General features: G+C 49.5%; 1 protein-coding gene across 5 annotated transcripts in view; it reads left to right on the top strand.

Moving 5' to 3' along the window:
- Positions 1–889: 889 nt before the first annotated feature.
- LOC140731139 (probable G-protein coupled receptor 82) overlaps positions 890–8126 on the top strand; it is a 161621-nt gene continuing 154384 nt past the window's right edge. For all 5 annotated transcript variants that reach the window (XM_073052495.1, XM_073052493.1, XM_073052494.1 and 2 more), the window contains exon 1: positions 890–2654. The gene's annotated coding sequence lies outside the window, so the exon portion shown is untranslated. The remainder of the gene's footprint in view (positions 2655–8126) is intronic.

Here is an 8126-nt window from a genome sequence, read left to right as displayed (position 1 = left end):
AAGGGATGGCGAGAGGGAGGGAGGGTTGGGGAGGCGGGAAGGGAGAGGGAGGGAGTGGAGGGGAGGAAAGGGAAGACAGAGGGGGAGGTGGTCTGGGAGGGAGCAAGAGAGTGGGGGAGATGGTCTGGGAGGGAGGGAGAGTGGGGAGATGGTCTGGGAGGGAGGGAGAGTGGGGGAGATGGTCTGGGAGGGAGGGAGAGTGGGGCAGATGGTCTGGGAGAGTGGGGGAGATGGTCTGGGAGGGAGGGAGAGTGGGGCAGATGGTCTGGGAGGGAGGGAGAGTGGGGCAGATGGTCTGGGAGAGTGGGGGAGATGGTCTGGGAGGGAGGGAGAGTGGGGGAGATGGTCTGGGAGGGAGGAAGAGTGGGAGAGATGGGCTGGGAGAGTGGGGGGAGATGGTCAGGGGAGGGGGAGGTGGTCTGGGAGGGAGGGAGAGTGGGGGAGATGGTCAGGGGGAGGGGGAGGTGGTCTGGGAGGGAGGGAGAGTGGGGGAGATGGTCTGGGAGGGAGGGAGAGTGGGGGAGATGGTCAGGGGAGGGGGAGGTGGTCTGGGAGGGAGGGAGAGGGGGAGGTGGTCTGGTAGGGAGGTCGAGGGGAGGGTCTGGGAGGGAGGGAGAGGGGGAGGTGGTCTGGGAGGGAGGGCAAGGGGGTGATGGTCTGGGAGGAAAGGTGAGGGGGAGGTGGTCTGGGAGAGGGAGATGGGAGGGAGGTAAAGGGACGGGTGGTAGAGAGGGATAGGGACAGGGAAGGAAGGAGAAATGGAGGGGGACTGGGAGAGGGGAAGGGGAGGGATGGGGTGGAGGGGGGAGGTGGAGGGTAGATACGGTGGGAGGGGGGATGGAGGGTTAGGTGGAATAGAAAGGGAGGGGTGGGAATGGGTGTGGGCAAAGAAGGAAGGTGAGGGAGAAAAAAGAATGTGGGGAATCAGACAGGGAGAGACGGTTGAGTGAAAGGAAAAGGGGAGGGGAAAGAATGATCAAGAAGAGAGGGAGAAAGCGGGAAACAAGGCAACAGGCACAAAATGCAGGTGGAACTCAGTAAGTCAGGAATAAACAATCAGCATTTTGGTTTGTGACTCCAGGAGAGGGAAAGTGGGAAGGAATAAGTGAAAAGTAGAAAGAAGAGCAAGGAGAGAGAAAAGGGAAATGAAGATGCAAAGAGAGAATGGAAAAATGGAGAAGAGAAGCAGAAAGTTGGGAAAAAAGGAAAAAGAATGAGAAGTACAAGGGAAGGCAGAGAGAAAAGTAGTGGAGGTGGAGAACATCAAGAGAAGACAAAGAAGGGGTTTGGAGCTTTGGGGGTAATGAATGGAGGAGAGAAGTGTGTAAGGGAGGGAGTAGTGAACAGTTTTAGAGGGTGGTTGATGGGTTGGGGTTCAGAAACATGCTGAGGATCATCGGAATTTTTGATATGGAAAGAGGTTTGAATTTAGATGGTGAATCTGCAAAGGGAGGGAATTGAGGTGGGGTTTGGATCTCTAGGAACAGTCAGATGCCAGCTTAGAGGGAAGAGAAAGGGTCCAGAGGATATTCGGGAGAATGATTCTGCGAATGAAAGGGTTGTTGTATGAGGAGTGATGTCTCTGGACCTGTACTCACTGGAATTTAGAAGAATAAGAGGGGGATCTCATTGAAACCTATCAAATATTGAAAGACCTAGAGAGAATGGATGTGGACAGGATGTTTCCTGTAGTGGAGGAGTCTAGGACCGACAGCACAGCCTCAGAATAGAAGGACGTTCATTTAGAGTGGAGCTGAGGATGAATTCCTTTAACCAGAGGGTGATGAATCTGGAACTCATTGCTTTGGAGGCCAAATCGTTCAGTATATTTAAAGCAGAGGTTGAAAGAAGTATACAAAATCATGAGTGGCATAATCAGGTGTTGGATCTGAAGATGTTGTGGTCCCGAGGTTCTTTGGAAGTCAAGAATGAGGCATAGAACTTGGTAACTGTGGGTTTATACTACGGTAGTAAGGGATGTTCACAATCGACTCGCCAGAACCAGCAGTACCTGGAAGTGTGTGTGGACAGCTGCATCTGTCCACAAAAATCCACTTGTACAGGGCTGCCATCATCACAACACTGCTATATTGCTCTGAAGCCTGGGTCGAACATTTCCATCAGTGCTGCCTCTGCGCCATCATGGGTATCAGCTGGCAGGATCATGCCTCCAGCATTGTGGTCCAAGCATCGAGGCCACTTTGCTGCTTAGACAGCTCCACTGGCCGGGCCACGAGTCACATGGACACCTCCAGGATACTGAAAGCAGTACTCTATGGAGAACTCTCTCAGGGCAAAAGAGATCGCAAGAGGTACAAAGACCAACTTAGGCAGCAGTTCTCTCAGGCAGATGTTGAGTGGCAGCAGCTGGCTTGTGACAGAGCCCGCTGGAGAACGCTGATTCATGGAGCAGCCAAGAATTCTGAGGACCCCAGAAGAGCAACTGCTGAAGAGAAGAGGAGATGCAGGAGGGATCCCACTGCCCACATCCCAGCTGCTTCTACGGCTGCAGATCCAGAACTGATCTCTGCAGTCACCAACGACCGTGCCGTGGCTCCTGAGGGCCCTTCTTCCTTCCTGATCTTCGCAAGCGAAAAACCAGCCATCATTAGGTGTTAAAAGAACAAAGCATAAACAACGAAGAAAAGCCCAAGGTAAAACAAAGATGTTATAGTTGTGTTATATAAGCTAGTGAGATAAAGCATATTACAGTGATAAGGAATAACTTAATGAAATAGTCCAATTTAATGTCATTACACAGGTTGCAGAGAAACTGCTAGAAAACTACAAAATCAGATGTACTTCAATTACATAAATTTCACTGAACAGTTACATAACTGAATATAGAAAATTATAAAGAGGCATAGAGAAATTTAAACTATGAGCAAAATAGCAATTCAGAATCAGATTTAATATCAACTGCATATGTCATGAAATTTGTTGTTTTGCAGCAGAAGTACATTGCAATACACTAACTTTTTTAAATTATATACTTACTGTAGTTTAGTTTTTTTATTAAAGTGTAGATAATCAGTCTTTGGGCAAAAGTGTTGAACACTAGAGGACAGCTTTATGGTGAAAGGGGAGGTTTAAAGGGGATTTGCAAAGCATGTTGCTTTGCACAGGGGAGGTGGTAGTTCAAGGTTTAAAGTAAATTTTATTATCAAAGTACATATATATGACCATATACAACCCTGAGATTCATTTTCTTGTGGGCATACTCAGTAAACCTATAACAGGGTCAATGCAAGATCAACCAGAGGGCAGGAGACAACAAACTGTGCAAGTGCAAGAATAAATAAATAGCAATAAATAATGCAGATGTGAGATAAAGAGTCCTTAAAATGAAATCATTCACTGTGGGAACATTTCAATTATGGATCGAGTGAGTGTAGCTATCCCCTTTTGTTCAAGAGCCTGATGGATAGCAACTATTCTTGAACTGGATGGTGCGAGTCCTGAGGCTTCTGTACCTTCTACCTGATGGGAGCTGTGAGAAGGGAGCTTGACCTGGGTGGTGGGGATCTCTGATGATGGATGCTGCTTCCTTACAACAGCGTTTCATGTGGATGTGTTCAATGGCTGGGAGGGCCCTACCTGTGATGTACGGCTGAATCCACTACCTTTGGTAGGGTCCTCCATTCAAAGGCTTCGGTGCCTCCACACCAGGCTCGATGCAGCCAGTCAATACACTCCTCACAAAACATCCACAGAAACATGTCAAAGTTTTAGCTGTTGCCAAATCTCCACAGACTCCCAAGAAAGTAGGAATTTAAGGTGGAGGGGAGGAAAGGGAAGACGGAGGGGGAAGTGGTCTGGGAGGGAAGGAGAGAGGGAAGTGGTCTGGGAGGGAGGGAGAGAGTGGGGGAGATGGTCTGGGAGGGAGGGAGAGAGTGGAGGAGATGGTCTGGGAGGGAGGGAGAGTGGGGGAGACGATCTGGGAGAGAGGGAGAGTGGGGGAAATGGCTTGGGAGGGAGGGAGAGTGGGGGAAATGGTCTGGGAGAGAGGGAGAGTGGGGGAGATGGTCTGGGAGGGAGGGAGAGTGGAGGAGATGGTCTGGGAGGAAGGGAGAGTGGAGGAGATGGTCTGGGAGGGAGGGAGAGGGGGAAATGGTCTGGGAGGGAGGGAGAGTGGGGGAGATGGTCTGGGAGGGAGGGAGAGTGGGGGAGATGGTCTGGGAGGGAGGGAGATTGGGGGAAATGGTCTGGGAGGGAGGGAGAGTGGGGGAGATGGTCTGGGAGGGGGAGGTGGTCTGGGAGGGAGGGAGAGTGGGGGAGACGATCTGGGAGAGAGGGAGAGTGGGGGAAATGGCTTGGGAGGGAGGGAGAGTGGGGGAAATGGTCTGGGAGAGAGGGAGAGTGGGGGAGATGGTCTGGGAGGGGGAGGTGGTCTGGGAGGGAGGGAGAGTGGGGGAGACGATCTGGGAGAGAGGGAGAGTGGGGGAAATGGCTTGGGAGGGAGGGAGAGTGGGGGAAATGGTCTGGGAGAGAGGGAGAGTGGGGGAGATGGTCTGGGAGGGAGGGAGAGTGGAGGAGATGGTCTGGGAGGAAGGGAGAGTGGAGGAGATGGTCTGGGAGGGAGGGAGAGGGGGAAATGGTCTGGGAGGGAGGGAGAGTGGGGGAGATGGTCTGGGAGGGAGGGAGAGTGGGGGAGATGGTCTGGGAGGGAGGGAGATTGGGGGAAATGGTCTGGGAGGGAGGGAGAGTGGGGGAGATGGTCTGGGAGGGGGAGGTGGTCTGGGAGGGAGGGAGAGGGGGAGATGGTCAGGGAGGGAGGGAGAGGGGGAGGTGGTCCGTGAGAGGGGGTAAAGGGAAGGGTGGGAGAGAGGGATAGTGACAGGGAAGGAAGGAGAAATGGAGGGGGACTGGGAGAGAGGAGTTGGGGAAGGGGAGGGATGGGGTTGTGGGTGGAGGGGATGTGGAGGTGGAGGGTAGATACGGAGGGAGGGGGGATGGAGGGTTAGGTGGAATAGAAAGGGAGAGGAGGGGATGGATGTGGCTTTTCTCTGGCTTTCCTCTCCTGAAGACTAGAACCGATTCCCTGGTCCTGCTGACACTGAGCGAGAGGTTGTCTCTATGATCCCACCCAGCCAAATTTCCAATCCCCTCCTGCATGCTGATTCACCACCACCCCTGGTTTACTCTGAACCAGATACGATGGGAATGTTTTAGAGGCTTTTAGACAGGGTCATGAACAGGCCAGCTTCAGAAAATTAAATTGAGAGGAATATAGTCCATGTGCAGACAGACGAGTAGAATAACATTGTCGTCATGATCAGCACAGACACATGAGTCACACAACCTGTTCCTGTGTTGCACTGTTTTTGGTAACGACAATTTCCAGTATTTTCTGTGTTTGACAGTCCACCTATCTCTAGTGCTATTTTTACATACCAGGACGGACGTGGTGTGCATATTATGTTGCTATGGCCACATGATTATCTAGTCCAGCTTCCATGTCACTGGGAGGACTGCCAATCCTCATGTTTGGCAGTCCTCATGAACACTGGATGTCCTTGTGTCGTTCAAAACAACCTCTCAATTTATTTTTTGCTGAAGCTGGCTTTACAGGTGTGCAGTGAGTGGAACTGCAGTCCCACAGCTCCAGAGGTCCACATCCTGTCTGAGTGGAATTTGCTCGCTCTTCCTGTGACCATGTATATTTCCCTCTGGGTGCTCTGGTTTCCTCCCTCCTTACAATGACATTCTGGTTGTTGTAATATTAGCTCTATTTGCACCTGTACGTCAAAACTCTGCAGTGGATCCTCGACTTCCTAACCGGACGAACACCATCTGTGCAGATTGGTGATAATATCTCCTTCTCGCTGACGATCAACACTGGTGCACCTCGGGTGTGTGCTCAACCCACTGCTCTACTCCCTCTATACCCATGACTGTGTGGCTAGGTATAGCTCAGATACCATCTATAAATATGCTGATGATACAATAATACAACCATTGTTAGTAGAACCTCAAATGGAGATGAGAGAGTGTACAGGAGCAAGACATATCAGCTAGTTGAGTGGTGTCGCAGCAACAACCTTGCACTCAATCTCAGTAAGACGAAAGAGCTGATTGTGGTCTTCAGGAAGGGTAAGATGAAGGAACACACACCAATCCTCAAAGAGGGATCAGAAATGGAGAGAGAGAGTAGCTTCAAGTTCCTGGGTGTCAAGATCTCTCAGGATCTAACCTAGTCCCAACATATCGATGCAGCTATAAAGAATTCAAGACAGTGGCTATATTTCATTAGGAGTTTAAGGAGATTTGGTTTGACAACTAAAACACTCAAAAACTTATATAGATATATGGTGGAGAGCATTCTGACAGGCTGCGTCACTGTCTGGTATGGGCGGGGGGGTACAAATGCACATGACTGTAAAGAAGGTGCAGAAAGTTATAAAATTAGTCAGCTCCATCTAGAGTACTAGCCTCTGTAGCATCCAAGACACCTTCAGTGAGCATATCAGAAAGGCAGCGTCCATTATTAATGATCCCCAACACCCAGGGCATGCCCACTTATCACTGTTACCATCAAGTAAGAGGTACAGAAGCCTGAAGGCACACACTCAGCAATTCAGGAACAACTTCTTCTCCTCTGCCATATGATTCCTAAATGGACATTGAACCCATGACCAATATACACATACTGTATATACACTTACTGTAATTGAACTACTTATTTTTTTCTATATTATCATGTATTGCATTTGAAAACATACAGTGAAATTTGCCATTTGTGTCAATGACCAGCACAGTCTGAGGATGTGCTGTGGTCAGCCTGCAAGTGTTGCCACACTTCGCTCAGTTACCCTAACCCATACATCTTTGAACTGTGGGAGGAAGCTGGAACACCCAGTCATGAGTAGAACGTATAAACTCCTTACAGAGAGTGGTGGGAACTGAACCCTTATCGCTGGCACTATAAAGCGATAGGCTAACTGCTGCCTTTTGTTTTGTGCTGCAGCAGATCCAGAGTAACAATCACTTTGTTCTCCTTTACACTTGTGTAATGGAAATGACATTAAACAATCTTGAATATGTGCTACTGTACTGCCCTGCTTGTCCGCTGTAAGTTGCCCTGGGTAGGTCAGTTGCAGGAGAGTATGGCAGGGGGAAGCTGATGATGATGCAGGAGGAAAAACTATTCACTGTAGATATATGTTTGATGGTTAGCACAGATGTGGCTGGCTCAAGTCAAGTCACTTTTTATTTTCATTTCAACCATAACTGCTGGTACAGTACATAGTAAAAATGAGACAATGTTTTTCAGGACTATGGTGTTACATGACACAGTACAAAGAACTAGACTGAACTACGTAAAAAACCACACAGAGAGAAAAAAAAATAACTACAGTAGATTACAGACCTACCCAGGACTGCATAAAGTGCACAAAACAGTGCAGGCATTACAATAAACAATAAACAAGACAATAGGGCAGTAAGGTGTCAGTTCAGGCTCTGAGTATTGAGGAGTCTGATAGCTTGGGGGAAGAAACTGTTACATAGTCTGGTCATGAGAGCCTGAATGCTTTGGTGCCTTTTCCCAGATGGCAGGAGGGAAAAGAGTTTGGGGTGTGTGGGGTCCTTCATAATGCTGTTTGCTTTGCAGATGTAGCGTGTAGCGTAAATGTGCATAATGGCGGGAAGAGAGACCTCGATGATCTTCTCAGCTGACCTCACTATCCGCTGCAGGGTCTTGCAATCCGAGATGGTGCAATTTCCAGACCAGGCAGTGATGCAGCTGCTCAGGATGCTCTCAATACAAGCCCTGTAGAACGTGGTGAGGATGGAGGGTGGGAGATGGACTTTCCTCAGCTTTCGCAGAAAGTAGAGACACAGCTGGGCTTTCTTTGCTATGGAGCTGGTGTTGAGGGACCAGGTGAGATTCTCCACCAGGTGAACACCAAGAAATTTGGTGCTCTTAATAATCTCTACCGAGGAGCTGTCGATATTCAGCGGGGACTGGTCACTCTGTGCCCTCCTGAAGGGCCAGATTCTGAGCTGTATGACTGTTCCATGTGACTTACCTCACCTACAGAACTGATTTGGTGAAGACTCTCAACCAATCTCCCCCAGTTGACCATCGAAAAAATCATTGTTGGCTTTGACCTTGATGTCCAATT

The sequence above is a fragment of the Hemitrygon akajei genome, chromosome 7 (assembly GCF_048418815.1).
Source record: "Hemitrygon akajei chromosome 7, sHemAka1.3, whole genome shotgun sequence".
NCBI lineage: Eukaryota > Metazoa > Chordata > Chondrichthyes > Myliobatiformes > Dasyatidae > Hemitrygon > Hemitrygon akajei.
Note: the sequence above shows the minus strand (reverse complement) of the source record. Positions and strands in the feature narration are given on the sequence as shown.